Consider the following 14,231-nt stretch of genomic DNA (forward strand, 5'->3'; position numbering starts at 1 on the left):
TTTGCAGTGAGGAACAGAAGTGGAAATCCAAGCCCAAAACTGACTGGTGGCTTTAGATTGATTTAGCAGCGGTCCTGGAGTAGATCTCTGTCGCTTGGAGAGAAGTGAGGGCATTGAGAGGAATTTCAGCAGATTCTTAGGCTGTGGGTCTAAAAAGGTTGATTGTCCTTGGTCTGTACCTTTGGAAAGAGTAGAGCACCAAGGCCTTGGAACCTCTGGCTCTTGCTTCTTTCAGGAGGTGGTTTTAATACTCTAACTGGGATGTGCTTGGGCTTTGGGTGTGGATGAGAGCAGGGCTTTGTCCTGGGAAAAATGTATTTTAGAAAAAAAGACATTAAAAGCCAGCTTTAAGTACCAGCCTGACCATCAGGGCAGTGTAGGGCAACAAAATGGTGCTGAGCACGTTCATATACGTATGTATATGAATTATATACTGATTATATATGTATGTACAGGTCTGTAGTGTGCCTGTGCGAGGAAGCGACTGAAGCACCCTGCAGATCACCCTGCTCCCACGGCCTCACTGCTGGTGTGTCTGTGAGGCCGATAGGATGGGCTCTGGGGTAGGATTGGTGCTGGGGAACAGTCGGCTCCTCGTGGGCACCTCCTCTGCGATCCTCCGAAGGCTGCCGATTAATGGGTAACGAGGCTTTGCCAGTCCAGCCCCAGCGCTGGGGGGGAGCCTGAGCCAGGCACCATCTTTCTGGGTAATGCAGCGCCAGATCTCAGCACGCGGGCTGCGTGAGGCCCTTCCCGCGAGGGCTTTGTGTGAGTTCATTACGTCTGAGCGTTTGCTATATTGAGGCTGACAGATGCGCGGGTGCCTTTAATTGCTTTAAGAGCTTAAAGCCCACAAGGCATAGGGAGGAAGCGCAGATTTTCAAAAGCAATCAGCTAAGTGCCAAACCTAAATGCCTGGATTTACAAGACTGCTGTGCTTTTTAGTGCTGGAACTATCCTGTGGCAAGTGTTTGTAAATTCAGCTCTTAGCTGCTTTGAAGATCGGGCTGTAGTGTCCTATTAATTAGAATATAGTGAGTGTGTTTGTTGTGGATTTTGGGGCTTTTCTTTTTCTTCTTCCTCCCCTCTGTAGGGGTTTGCAGGACAGGGCAGGGGCTCTGGAAGAGGAGGAAGAAGTTTGTGACATCTCCTGAGGAGAAGACAACTAAAGCCTTATTATTCTTGCAGATCTTTTTGCGGCTCCAGATGAAAGGGGGGGGAAAAAAGGAAACCTTTCCATCCCACCCCTGGACAAGCCTGCTTCAAAGAGACCACACTAAGCAACAAAGCCAGGGGAAACCTGATTCCTTTAAGAGACTTAGCAATACCTGTTTTCACTCAGTGCCTGTTCCTGGGCTCGGATTCCCAAGTCACAACGGTAATGTTTATCTGTTTGTGTCTGTTTCTGCATTAACATGCTTTATTTTCTTTCTTCTGCTTCTCCTATTCACCTTGTCCTTTCTCCAGGTCCATTAAGGCCAGGTAAGGCATGCAGAAAAGCGCAGAGGGGAGGCAGGGGCACTGCTCTTTGACCTATCCCAGTGACCTGGAATGGACAGGAGAATGATACTGAAGCTTTCAGCTTCATGGCCTCTTAAATGTATCACTCTTCTTTTTGTTGTTGTGTTTTTGTGTGTGGAAAATGTCCAAAGCAAATAAGGCCAAACATGGCCCCTAATGGAAGAAGTGGTTGGGGAGACAAAGGTATACCCATGAGAAAGGCAGGGTGTGATGGAGAGGGCGGGGAAGGGATGAAGCACACGGCTCCTCCAGGAACACCAGCCCCACAGAGGTAGCCCTGCAGCTTGTGGAAACAAAAGGGTTTTCTGTCTCTGTGGCACTTTGCGAAGGGGACAGTCAATAGTAGCGACTCGGTGTCAATGCCTGATCCGGGGCACCTTGTTCTTTCTTGTCCCATTGTTTCTGCCATTGTTGCTACTAAATAACGCATGAAGCTCATTGAAAGCTGAAATGAGTGTGGTAAGGACTTGCTGTGTCCCTCCTCACAGAGGCCTCTGTGTGTGTAGTGTTCAGGGGACCTGGTCGTGACAGCTGTTTTTCAGGTCACCCTCCCTTTGTTTAAAGAATGGGAGGACGACAATGACTTTTGCGCCTGCTTGTGCTTGAAGGTCTTTGGGTTGGTAGGGAGTGGAGCTGAGAAATTGCTTGGGACTGGGTTAGCCGTGTCTTACTAGACGATGAGTGGTTGTGTTGCTGGAGATACTTTAACTTAGAGTCCTGATCTCCAAAAGGGAGTGCTCAGCACGTTTGTGCCACGCAACACACAAACGCACTGAAGGGACAAACTGGCCCAGGTTGCCCAGAGAAGTTGTGGCTGCCCCATCCCTGGAGAGGTTCAAGGCCAGGTTGGACAGGGCATGGAGCAACCTGGGCTGGTGGGACCTAGGGCAGGGGGTGGAACCAGATGGTCTTTAAGGTTGCTTCCAACCCAAACCATTCTATGATTCTGTAATATCCAGGTTTTCCTGAACTCCAAATGCTTTCCAGGGTCCTGGAAGTCACTAGCTCTGCATTCCCTGCTACAAATAATGAGTAGGGCAGGGTCTGAACCTACAGACTGCAGGTGTTTTCTGTTCCTGGGTCTCATGCATATGGTGCTTTTACCAGCATCTCTCTCCTGCTGATAACACCAGTGGTGACTTGCAAACAAGATTCCAACAGTGCCAGGTTTTTTCCCTGTTAGGTGGGCTCTCTATCTTGCCAGATTTTGGCAGGCAGTAATAAATAGCGGAAGGCAGTAATTTCAGGTAACTCTTAGGACACTACTTGCCGTGAAAGCTGAGGGTCCTTAGCTCCTTGCTGATCGCGTAGACGTGAAGGTGGAATCAGATGCGTGGGTTGTGTAATGCATCTCCTACATAGCATCCCATGTCCCCTTCTGCAGCCCGTGTCCTGCCCTTGCGGTGAGCCCTCTTGCAAATTCACCAACTGGAGTCTCTGTCCTTGAACTAATTGTTCAAGTTTCTGCATAAGAACAGAACCGCTGGCAGAGACTGTCCTTGTTAGGACATGTTCTTTGGCCTGTCACAGTGAATCAACACAAAAGACGTTTAAACATGTTTCCATAGCGCCTTTTAAGGATGAGGAGGGATTTGCTGCATTTGCCTGGCCGTAATGGAGACCAGTACGCTGTGTTCTTGAGCATCCTCCCCCTTTTCCGACCAAACCTTATTCTGTTTGTTTCCTCCTCTCTTCTCCCTTTCTCCTGCACATAGTTTTCCCATCACAGCAAAATAAATCCTGACAGACAGGATGGGAAACCAGTTCTATCTGCTCAGTGCTCTCCAGGGCTAGAAGTCCCTTCTCTGGCTGTTGACCCCTGGACGCAAAGTCTGGCCTTGCAGAGGCTTTGCTGTTAGGAGGGGGACTCTTGCCATCTAGTGGGAGGGGATGGTAAGCCTCCAGGACCTCTGCCATCCCTCAGGGCAAGGAGATAAAACGCAACCCTCCTTCCCAGCCTTTCAGTGGGTGAGTCATTTCGCTGCACACGTGGGATTAGCTCCCGCTGCTTTCCCACAGCGTTGCCACTGCCTTGAAACAGTGAAGCTGGATTGCTCAAACTCTCTTCCTCTTTAGAAATCTCACTCTTTTCACATATTTTAGGGGCAAAGCTTTGTTCACACCCTTCTGTACTTATCTCTTGGATGGCTGAGTTGCACAGGGGGAATCTGTCAGGAGCCTGTATGTACGGGGAAGGATGTTGGTGTGTGCTGGCCAGATACTGCGTGCCACCTGCGTTTTGTCAGGAGATGGCTTGGGGGAAGTTGCCTTTCAACAGCTGACTCCTCGAATCAGTGCTCAAAGACAGCAAGGATCTCTGAGTAATTGCTCTTACAGATAGAAAATTAGAAGTACTTGCAAAATGTCTTGTGCTAGAGTCTTCCTTGGCCTAGGAAAACCAGAAGCTCACATTCCAGTTGGGAGATTTCAGTACTAACTGGCCTCCCCCCACCCCTTTCTTGAAAGGTGAAAGAGGGAAATGCAAGGAAGATGCATGTGCTTTCTCTACACCTGTGCTCTGCTGTTCAAACTGCCTGGGACTGAGGAGGAACAGCTGCTGTCATGCACGAGAACAGACATCAGCTCTGTGCCCCTGTGCCTGCTGCAGAAATAGATCTGCTGTGAGTATTTCATGGGGCTTCAGGTTTTCACCCGCCTTGGTGTATGCGCCTCTCATTTGCTCAGGGATAGGTGGAGTTAATGCGTGTTGAAGGTGTGTCGCGCTCTAGATGATGCATCGAACTGAAGAGCTGGAAGATGTGGGTCTCTCGCGAATCTCATAGGAGGCTCCATGCTTCCGTTCAGATGGGTTGTTTGTTAAGAGTCAGGACTTCAGCAGAGACCTTGTTCCGGGATGTTTTTGTAGAGCATTGAGGTCAGCTGTGCCTTAGCGGGCGAATATGACTAGCAAGACTGAGAAGTGATGAGGCCTGCAGATTAGAGGGGGTGACTCTGCAAAGCATGGAAAATCAAGTGGGTGATGGAAAGTAAGCGTGATGTGGTCATTGTCTACATTGCATTGACCATTAGATGAGAACACATGTAGAGGAGGAGAAAGAGAGGTCTCAAAGGATTGGAGTTATTTCTTCTAGAAGATGAATCTCATTTTTTCCAGCTTTGCTGGCTGCAAAAGAGCTGTGTCAAGCAAGGGACCCTCCCTGAACAGAAGCAATGCAAGTTTACAGTCCTTTCAACAGCAACTAGCAGTACCCAAGTAGCAGGGGATGGGAGTCTGGGAGGTCAGTTCAGTCACTACCATGCTCCTGATGTGGAAATTGTAGAAATTCTGTAGGGATTAAACATCTATAAATTGGTTTATGCCTTTTTTGAGGGATGCATGGACCTGCTTCTCCAGGGTTGCTGGTATTTGTTAGCCATCCTATGAGCTCAAAAGCAGGGTTATAGCTCTCCAATTACACGTTGCAGGAACTTTCCACTAGGGCCAATTGGTGTGAAAATTGCCACGTGGCATTAACACTCTCACAGAGCAGTCAGGTCCTTCAGTTCTTTAGGTATCGCCTAGATCATCTCTGTGCGGAGCAACCTTTACGGAGCTTAGTGTATCTGCTCTGCAAATTTGAAAGGTCAAGTCGACCTGCGGCTCCAGAGAGTCTACAGGGTGAAAACACAAGGTTTGGGGAGGCAATGAGCCTTCCCTTTTTAAAAGAACTGAAAATTGGAGATGAGAGATTATAGAACCTAATAGCGCATGCCTAATTTTTGGGAGCATGGACCATGACTGTGACTACTTGGTCAAAACCCGTCTTGACTTGTCCGTATGGCAAGGCGTGTCCTTCAGGCAGATGCAGAAGAAAACATGTAGGCGAGGGATGTGGACCTGAAATGGTGGCTGTGTGTATGGCCAAGAGACCGATGCAGCTGTAGCCGGTCCTTCTACAGGAAAATATCCGTTATTTGTGGAGTCACTGAATGCAGCAAATCGGTGCCCGCTGTTAGTTATGGTATCGCTGCCCACAAGGGTGCATCTTTGCCCCTGTGTTGGAAGAAGCTGAAAGATTACTGCTGGGGAGAGGGTAAGATATGGGGTGGTAGAGCCGTGCTTCCCTCCTGGTGAAGGGCAGCGAACTCCACAGAGCCCAAAGAGCAATGAGGGGACAGTTAAACAGGTTGAGAGACGATGGGATGGCTGGTGGGCCTGGCGAGTGGTTTCCCCGGCCTCCTTTGCATGATCAGATGATGCAAATCTAGTTTGTGCAGCATTTTTTCCTGTAGACTATATGATATTGAGAGGTTTTCTAATTTTATTTTATTTTTTGCTAGGTGCTTTTCTTTTGGTCTTAACCAGCTGCAATATGAAGGGGGCAGCAAATTCCCTGAATCCAGCGTGTTACCTTGAAGAGCTTTGCTGAATTCCTGCCGAATGTTTTGCTTTATGCAATCAGCAAGCTCTTCCATCAGCTGGAAGCCTGCATGGCATTTGCTACTTGTATCCTTACCCGACCTGGGCATTCGGCAAACATTCCTCCGGCAGGCTGTCATGTTTCTCCATGCCCTGATCAGCAGACGCTCACACATTCCTTCCTCTGGCCAAACTGCCTTCAGCTTCCTGCCAGTCTGAAATAGCTCTGCTCCGTGGAGCTTCTGCTGGGACGCGGTTTGGCCCTGATGGCCCTGACACTGAGGCCGGCCAGGCTTGACCCACCAGGTGGTGCTGGTAGCCATGATGCTAATTGCGATTTTGCAGAATTTCACTTCTTTTGTGAGCATTCCCAGTACAGGAGAATTAGGGCACTGTGGAGTGGCGTGCGAAACCTGCTGTTCCTTCCCGCTCCCGCTGACTTCCCTGGGAAGAAGAGCCAGGTTCTATTTCAGTGGCATCCTGGGATTAAGTCCTAACATCTTGATATTCTTGATATCACACCAAGAAACAACTGTCCTCTTTCTAATTTGTTTTTTTTTTTTCCTCCTTTAACTACATGATTGATGCTGGGGCAGTGCCCTGCAGGAGGCTTTGCCAACTCCTGGGAATGTGGTTGTCATCACTCTACCAGCATTGTCAGCTGGTGGGTGTCGTCTCAAAGCCTGCTACACCAGTAAGTAACGGGGCCATTCTCACGTTGGGTTCAACCCTCAGTTCTGGACCAGGCCATTTCATGTAGAGTCTGTGAAACAGAGAGCAAGAGGGATTACAGTCTTACAGTCTCTCGTAAGCAAGGCTGAGCTGCTCTGGTATTGTCAGCTCACTCAGCGAAGAGCTAAGGTCTTAAATTATTCAGAGTTGTGTTACACTTCCAAATGAGCTTCCTTTCCGTTTCCAGCACGTAGTTTCCTCTGATGTTGGTGCCCAGTTCAATGCAATATCCCTCTCCAATAAAAGGTGGCATGGGAGAGCGGGGAAGGCTCTGCACGTCAATGCCAGAGCAGCTGGGACTAAGAACAAATGCTGCTTTTCCCGCGGTTGGGGTTGAGAAAATGGAGTCGTGCTCTGAGCAGGAAGCAGGCAGGCTTGGTGCCGGTAAATTGTGTTTAGGAAGTGATGAAAAGCCTGGGAAAAGGCAGGTCTGATGACAGACGTGTTCTTGTAGGCTTTGGTGTTACATTGCTGGAAACGTATCCAGAGGTGTGGATTAAGCACTGGAACTTTTCAAACTAATTACTAGAATTAATTTGAGAATTGATGTGAAACCAGGCGGGACTAACCTGGAAGAGCATGCTGTAGGCAGCAGCCCTGTGCTAGGGAAGGGCTTGCTAGAAAGTCCTTTACAAATATGAATGTTCTGAAATAAATGGGGATATTCCTTCAAAAGTTCACCTGTGGGAATACCTGCTGCTCTTTCTGTGCCTGTAAACTTTCTGCTGACTTGTTTGAAGAAACCATTGAACGTAGATGCAAATACCTAAGGTCAAAGCTGGTGAGAAAATAAATTTGCATTCCTTGGGAAATGCTGACGCTTCAGAATGCGTTGCTGTCTAAAATTGGGTCAGAAGACAAAATTTCAAGGTCGTCTTTGTAACAGAGATTTGAAAGCCACTGTTTTCTTGTTATTTTCACAGTTACAGAAAATAGAATTGAATTGTTACGATGCGTTAAAAGCCTAAATGGAGGAAAAAAAAAAAAAAAGAGAAAGGTTTTAAAAACATCCCCCCTGCTCTAGTTGAAAAGATTGCAGAAGTTTACAGTTGCCTCAGAATAATGTCTAATTGATTTAGTGAGTTCTTGTTGATAGAAGAACTGTTTCAACTAGCTCAGACCAGCGTTACTGTTTGACTGCTCACTGTTCACACCACAGATGCTCTCGGTTTTCTGACACAGCAGAGGTTGGGATTTTTGATTGATCTGGGCTTTTTTTTTTTTTTTTTTTTAATGAAGAATTGCTTTTAGTATCTGGTTAGTCCTCGGGACATCAAGGAGTACGGAGTAACTCTTGCTGCAGATCTAGATAGTTTTTAAATGTGTGCCTTGGGTTGAGCTGCTGTAGTTTCGAGCTTTATGGGTATTGAGCAGCTGGAAAAGCAGTTGCTGGATGCTGAAGGGTTAAGGTGGGTGATACCTGAATAGCTGGGGAGATGGTGTGCTGCAGACTCCCCAAGCTATAGAAAGAGGTGGAAGGTTGAAGACCCTGCGTCCTTTGTATCTGGAGAGTGCTTGCTTAGCACTGTGAGGCTCTGAATCAAACTGCTGTGATCATGCTGTATTATTTAACACTGGTACCGATACGATTCTCAATACTTGTTCCCTAGGAATGTCCTGAGAAAGCATTCACATTCCTAATTCCCCCTCCTTCCCTGCAACTCTGGCTGGATTTCCCCCCCCCCCCATTTCTTTTCTCTTTGCAGTCCTTCTGCTCAGATTACAAGCCCATGATATCACCCGCTATGAGCCGAGGCTGAAGGGGCTGGGTCTTGGGAGGGGTTTGCTTGCCTAAGTCTAGTGAAATTTGCCAGGAAGCAGCAGCTCCTTGCAGCATATTTCTCTGGCTGCAGGATATTTTCCAGCGCAGAGGGGATCGCTCAGCCCAGGAGAAAGAACTTCATGAAGCACGACAAGACAGAGGTCGCCCCCAGCACAGCCTACCACTAACTCCAAGGTAAACGCAGTCTTGCCGAGACTGCGAGCCAGCACAGTGGCTTTATTGCTAGAGATGAAGGGGCTGATCGATTAAACTTTTTTAACCCTCTCTTGTTTCGGGGCTGAAAGTTTGATTTCACTTCTTCCCTTTTCTCTCTTTGAACCTATTTCCTTTCTCTCCCATCAGTTTGTTATGAAGTACGATGTTTAGACATAACGGGCTGGGGGAAGAAGGTAGAGATTTCTTCTAATTCCTGTCCCCTGAGACTCGATTTGGCAGTGACACAGATATTCAGTGTCACTTTGCAAATATGTTGTGACCGAGTTAAAGACTTTCTCCCCTTCCTTGCTCACAGGCAGGCAGAGATGAAATAAAAAAGACATGTTGCAAACTGTTTACAAGTTCAGGCAATGCATATTCTGTAATATGATTAAAATTTGCTTGATTTAGACCAGAAAGCTACAGTACATGCCATCAACGTTGTGTAAATGATACCAGCTAAACTTCAGAAGCAGTTTAAATTCTCTTCTCTGAATAGCTGTGCTCTTCCAGAGGAAAAGGCTTCAGTGCAGATGTTTCCCATTGGCAGAAGGTGCAAAAAAAAAAAAAAAAAGTGATTTGTCCCTGGTTAAGAAACTTTTCTGCTGTCATTGCTTGGGATTCACAGCCCCTTGCAACTTTCTTCAGGCAGTTTTATCGTGCAGCAATCACAGTGGTTTTGAGGATGACTCCAGGATATACAGAGGTACCCACCTGTGAAAAGTTGCAGCACAGAAACACGGGATGTTTCTCTCTGGAATGAACTTAGCCCAGGTGGAGTTCTGGTGCCTCGGCATGCACGCAAATAACTCTGCCGCCGTTTAGATTAATTTCTGTTGTTTAATTCAAACAGATGTTAGTGGGGGGCGGGGGGGGGAATAAATCTAAAGACCAAGATAGTTTAGAAGACTGTAGAGAAAGATCCCAGTTTAGCTCCCTGGGAGCATAGTAGGGAAACTATTTAGCATCTCTATAATCAGCTCATAAAGATGACATCGCAGTGCTTTCAAATTTGTATATGTCTGAAAAGAATTGCTTTAGGGTTCCTACTTGCCAGTTTCATTTCGTCTGTATTGAACCACCCACAGTGGTGGAATTCCCTTGGTTGGAAGCTAGAGAGCAGTTAGAAAACATAAAATGAAATATTAGCGTGAGCTAATAGCGAAGCATATAGGGAGAAACCACATCTTCAGCGTAGTGTGCTGGGTGCTTCTTGCTGCAGGAATTAATTTCACGTCACCTTAGTTCTAAGCGCAGATGATGTTGGAAAGCACCCCCAAAAATGGGTTACAATGTGAAGTTTAATACTTTGGTCAGGTGTGAGGAGGCTCAAGACCGTCTGCTCTCCCGTCAGATCCAGCGTGGTGTTTGGCGAGTGCTGGGGCAGGAGTGTACAGAGGAAGCCTTTAGAAAAACCTTCAAGAAAGTTTTATCAGCCTGGAAAAGCCACCAAGATTGAAGGGGGTGTTGATGACGTAGTAGAGGACGATGCCTTTGTCTTCAGCAGGGTGATTTAATAGAGAAGCCATGCGTTTTGCTGAAAGTGCTATCCTTTTGCAAGTTAAGCAGGGACCCCAAAATGCATGCCCAGTAATGTTCACAGGATTTTTTTTTCAATAGTTTTACTCCCAAGTTCATCGTATTTACTTTGCTGTACTAACTCCCCTTCTGTTTTTTCTGTTTCTTATTTTTATGTTTATTTTAGCCTTTTATTCTTTCTCCTCCTGAACTGTTTCATAACATTCTTGGTGCTGTTTAAAAACACAGTGATGCCCTTTCTTAGAGATCACAGCTCCAGTGGATGGAATGATTTAGCAGAGGAACCAGCCGGTTGGTTTGCAGAGCACTTTGTGAGATGCTCTGGGAGCACGTGCGTGTGTGTGCAGATACGTGTTTACTAGGAATGGCTGCAAATACACCCGCTGCGGAGGAGAAGTCCCGCTCCTAATCTGTAGTAATGCTGATGGAAGTTTGTTATTTCAAGGGATATTTCATCGGAATAACAACATGCCGTTCTGAAGTCAACCTGTCCTGTGTCCGCACTGCTGATGGGCAAACCCAAGCCAAAGCTGTGTTAATTAAGACAGCGTTATATAGAGGTACAAGGGGGACCTCCTTCTTGGAGGATATCTAGTATTTGCCAATGCTCTTCAAACTTAGTGTGTGCACATATGTCTTCTGGTTCTGTGAGTGTGCGTGTCAGCTCTGGTACCTTTTTTGTAGGTTCTTTATTCATGAACTAATTGTGTATGTTTCATGAAAAAAGAAGCTGAATCCTATAGCTCTTGCTGCTGCTGCTGGTTTTACTAAGTACAAACAGATTGCTTGGCCATCATAATCGCATCCACTAGCTGCGAATTAAAGAATTTATACTGCTAAGTTCAAAAAATCACTTTTTCTGTTTAATTGTCTTGGAAGTGTATTTGGGAATAAGTTCTGTTTCCTATTAAGATCACAGCACAAGGTCTGTGGAACAGCCAGCTGGGGCTGGCCAGGAGCCTGAGGGTTGTCATGATTCACATCTCTATTCGTCTTCATTCTCCAACACCAGGAAAAGGAAAGAGATAAGGAAAATAAAGAACTTCCCAAAAGGAAGCATATTTGAATTACAACTGTGACATGGAGAGAAGATGCTGCATGTGGCCATCTCATCCCCAGGCAAGCTTTTTTTTTTGCCTTCTAAGAATGTATCAAGGGGCTAAAACTGAAGGCAAATGTGAATTGCTTCAGTTGAAGAAGCAGATCCGAGAAGAGGCCACAGCCTGGATTTGGGAGCTGAGCCTGTTCATGAAATGTGCTGACCACAGATCTGGGTGTTTTGCGTCCATGCAACTTCGGAAAGCAGCATACTTCTAAACATTTGGATCTCATAGACCTAATCAAATAATGATGCTTTCATTAGCAACTTCCACAGACACTGATTTTTCTGCTGTTAGACTTGTAGCTGTCTTAAAAGACAACACAAGCAAAGTGCCTTTTCTTTTCTACTCTCCTAACTAGCATGTTTGCCCATCAGAGCTTCTCTTCTCTTGTCTAGCTTCAATAGCAAGTGATGGCAAGCAACATAAATTCCTGGGCTACATACATCTCTTTTTGCTGTCTGTTCAAAGTGCAGTCTGTTGTAGTTTATCCTGCTCAGCTGGTAAACACCCCAAACTGTTCCAGGTAGCACATACTTCAGTAAGCTTTTTAGGAGGGAAAAAAAAAAACAAGTGGGCATGTATATAGGTAGGTTTGAATGTGAAGCAGAGGCCAGAAGGTTCTTTAGTAGTTATTAAATAATGTTGTTTCTCTCCTCAGTGAGATCTTGTGGCTGGTAAAGTCGTGGCAAGTCTATAGCTTTGGCTTTTGTGAGCTCCAGCTGCTGCAATAGAGTATACTGGGACTTTGCTCTCTCTTTCCCTGCAGCACCCCAACAGACTGGAAGCAGCAAATTGCGTTTGGTACCTTCCCCTGATGTAAACAGCTCTTGAATTTGCTACTGGTTGCCCTTGGCCAGTTTGCAATAATGTGAAATTTGCTTTCTTACGGTAGCTCTCGGCTCCCTGGTAGCAGGTTTCAGTTCCTGAGCAGCGGCAGCTCTCTGAAGTGACTTATGAAAGCCCTATGCTAATCGGGGAGCTCCAGGAGCCCAAGTGAAAGGGATGAGCGAATGGCTTTGGTTCTTTTCTCCTCAACTGGGAAGAGAAATCCAGAGGAAATGTGTTCCTCAGAGTGATCACTAGTGGATTACATTGCCGTCCTTCTGGCTTACCGAGCCTCTGGAATTGTAACGTATCAAAATGTTATCCTGAAGTGATTTCTGCTGTCCTGCTTGTTCTGGGCTCTGCCTTGAATCCTAGACAGCATTTTACTGAAAAAAAAAAACTTTACTTTTTGGTTTAGATGTCCCAGCAGCATTTCGGCTTCCTTCAGTCATTCCACTTCCACCTTCAGCATGGCCTTTGGGTTGCCTTAGCCTGTGCTGCCTCTCCTCAAAGTGACTGTGTACCGACACCAGAAGGTCCTTGCTCGGCCTGTCGGGTGGAGCAGCGTGGCATCTTGGCCCTGAGGAGCCCATCCCAGTCCCAGAACGCTGGACACGACTTTTGTGATCAAGCCCATGCCGTTCTGCTCTTCTCCAGGGCAGGTTCAGTTACGCTGAAGTCAGTCCAAAGGATGGACATCCTTCTGGGGATTTCTGGGGAGAGGGTTAAGAGTGATGTTGGTTTTTCTGATCACTTAACTGTGTCCACTCCTTAACCAGTAGGGTAAGTTCTGGTCTTGCATTGCCTCTCTAGCTAATGGGTCTTTGTAGATTTGGGTTTATTGCCATTGCTTGGTATATCTGGCCCTGCCAGCAACTTTTATGTCTGAGTATTTTCAGTGTGATCAAGAGGGTGCTCATTCATGGTTTACACCGGGGTTATAATCAATGGGGATTTCGTGTAGCCCTAGTGCCCGCAGCAGGGCTGAGTCTCTTGGAATAATGGGAGAATGTATCCGAGCTCTTGCGCAAGTGAAGTGGTAGCATTTCTATTTGCTTTAATAGTACTGGAGAGGGGCCCAGTGTGAATTGCCTTTGCGTTGGCTAGAGAAGAGTTTTGGCGGCAGTGGGAAGTCCCGTTCATCCCGTTCCTGCCCCACGGCCGTGCCTGCTGCGGGATGTGTGAGGGTGCCTGAGGAATGCTCTTTGGGCAATGGGGCATGGAATTGGAAACCCAGGGCGTGTGATTCAGGCGGTACCGTTTCAAGTGGCTGAATACCAAGTGTTTGGTGCTTCTGGCTGAGACCCAGTTGTGCCAGCAGTGGTCAGAGCGCTAATTGTCTCTTCCTCCTGATAGATGCCAAGCCGAACGGAGCGTTGCTGGATCTCCCGTCACAAAGGACTCAAATCAACCACTCCAGGCTTTCCTTTTGTTGTCTGGATGAGGATGGGAGCAGGAAAGCTGGTGCTTCTGGTTTTGTCTGAGCTGATCTATTGTTTGGATGATTTGGTGAAATTAAAAAAGGGATCCTTGCTGGTAGGAGCAAGCTTTTGATGATGAATAGCCTAGTAGTTTCACCTGGTGAATTCTCTGGAGAAGTAAAAGCTCGATATTATTTTGGAATCACTGTTGCATGTTTCCCTGTAGGCTTGTGTCCATCTCTTCCCTTCAAGACTTAAGACTGGTGTCCTGAAAAGGGCTGAGTCAGCGGCTAGCAGGAGCATGCCTTAAAGCCTTAAATTACATGTTAATGCAGTGATGGAGAATCATCTTATGGCTTGAATACAGCATGGGGAGCCAGGAGTCCTGGAGTATTTTCCTGGCTTCAATAGGTTTTTAATCTTCTGTCTTGGATTCCTTTGAATGGGGAGACCAAAATATATACTTGAAGGATTACATCATTATTAATAAGTCTGGAGGCTATTAAAGAGAGGATGTGAGGGGAGGAATGAGCCCTACAATAAAGGGAATAGCCAGCACAACCCAAACGTCTCGCAAATCTAAGCCCAGATTTGTTCTAAGGGAGTTCAGCACGTGCAGCGTTCTTTGAGACTTGGGGAAAAAGTGCATCCAAATCTTGGTCACAGCAGCAGAGGAGTGGGTTTACTTAAATATTTTCCTCCTTAAATTTTGTTATCATGGCTTATAATGATGCCACCGTAAATATACATGT

General features: G+C 46.6%; 1 protein-coding gene across 10 annotated transcripts in view; it reads left to right on the top strand.

The window, feature by feature from the left end:
- Window positions 1-14,231, top strand: part of LOXL2 (lysyl oxidase like 2) — a 64,698-nt gene that overhangs the window by 2,724 nt on the left and 47,743 nt on the right. For 5 of the 10 annotated variants that reach the window (XR_010074020.1, XM_063358855.1, XM_063358861.1 and 2 more), the window contains exons 3-6: window positions 1,189-1,378; window positions 3,988-4,142; window positions 6,478-6,575; window positions 8,467-8,570. The gene's annotated coding sequence lies outside the window, so the exon portion shown is untranslated. The remainder of the gene's footprint in view (window positions 1-1,188; window positions 1,379-3,987; window positions 4,143-6,477; window positions 6,576-8,466; window positions 8,571-14,231) is intronic. The other 5 variants (XM_063358860.1, XM_063358862.1, XM_063358857.1 and 2 more) reach the window with 4 other exon arrangements.

The sequence above is a fragment of the Chroicocephalus ridibundus genome, chromosome 23, assembly GCF_963924245.1.
Source record: "Chroicocephalus ridibundus chromosome 23, bChrRid1.1, whole genome shotgun sequence".
Classification (NCBI taxonomy): domain Eukaryota; kingdom Metazoa; phylum Chordata; class Aves; order Charadriiformes; family Laridae; genus Chroicocephalus; species Chroicocephalus ridibundus.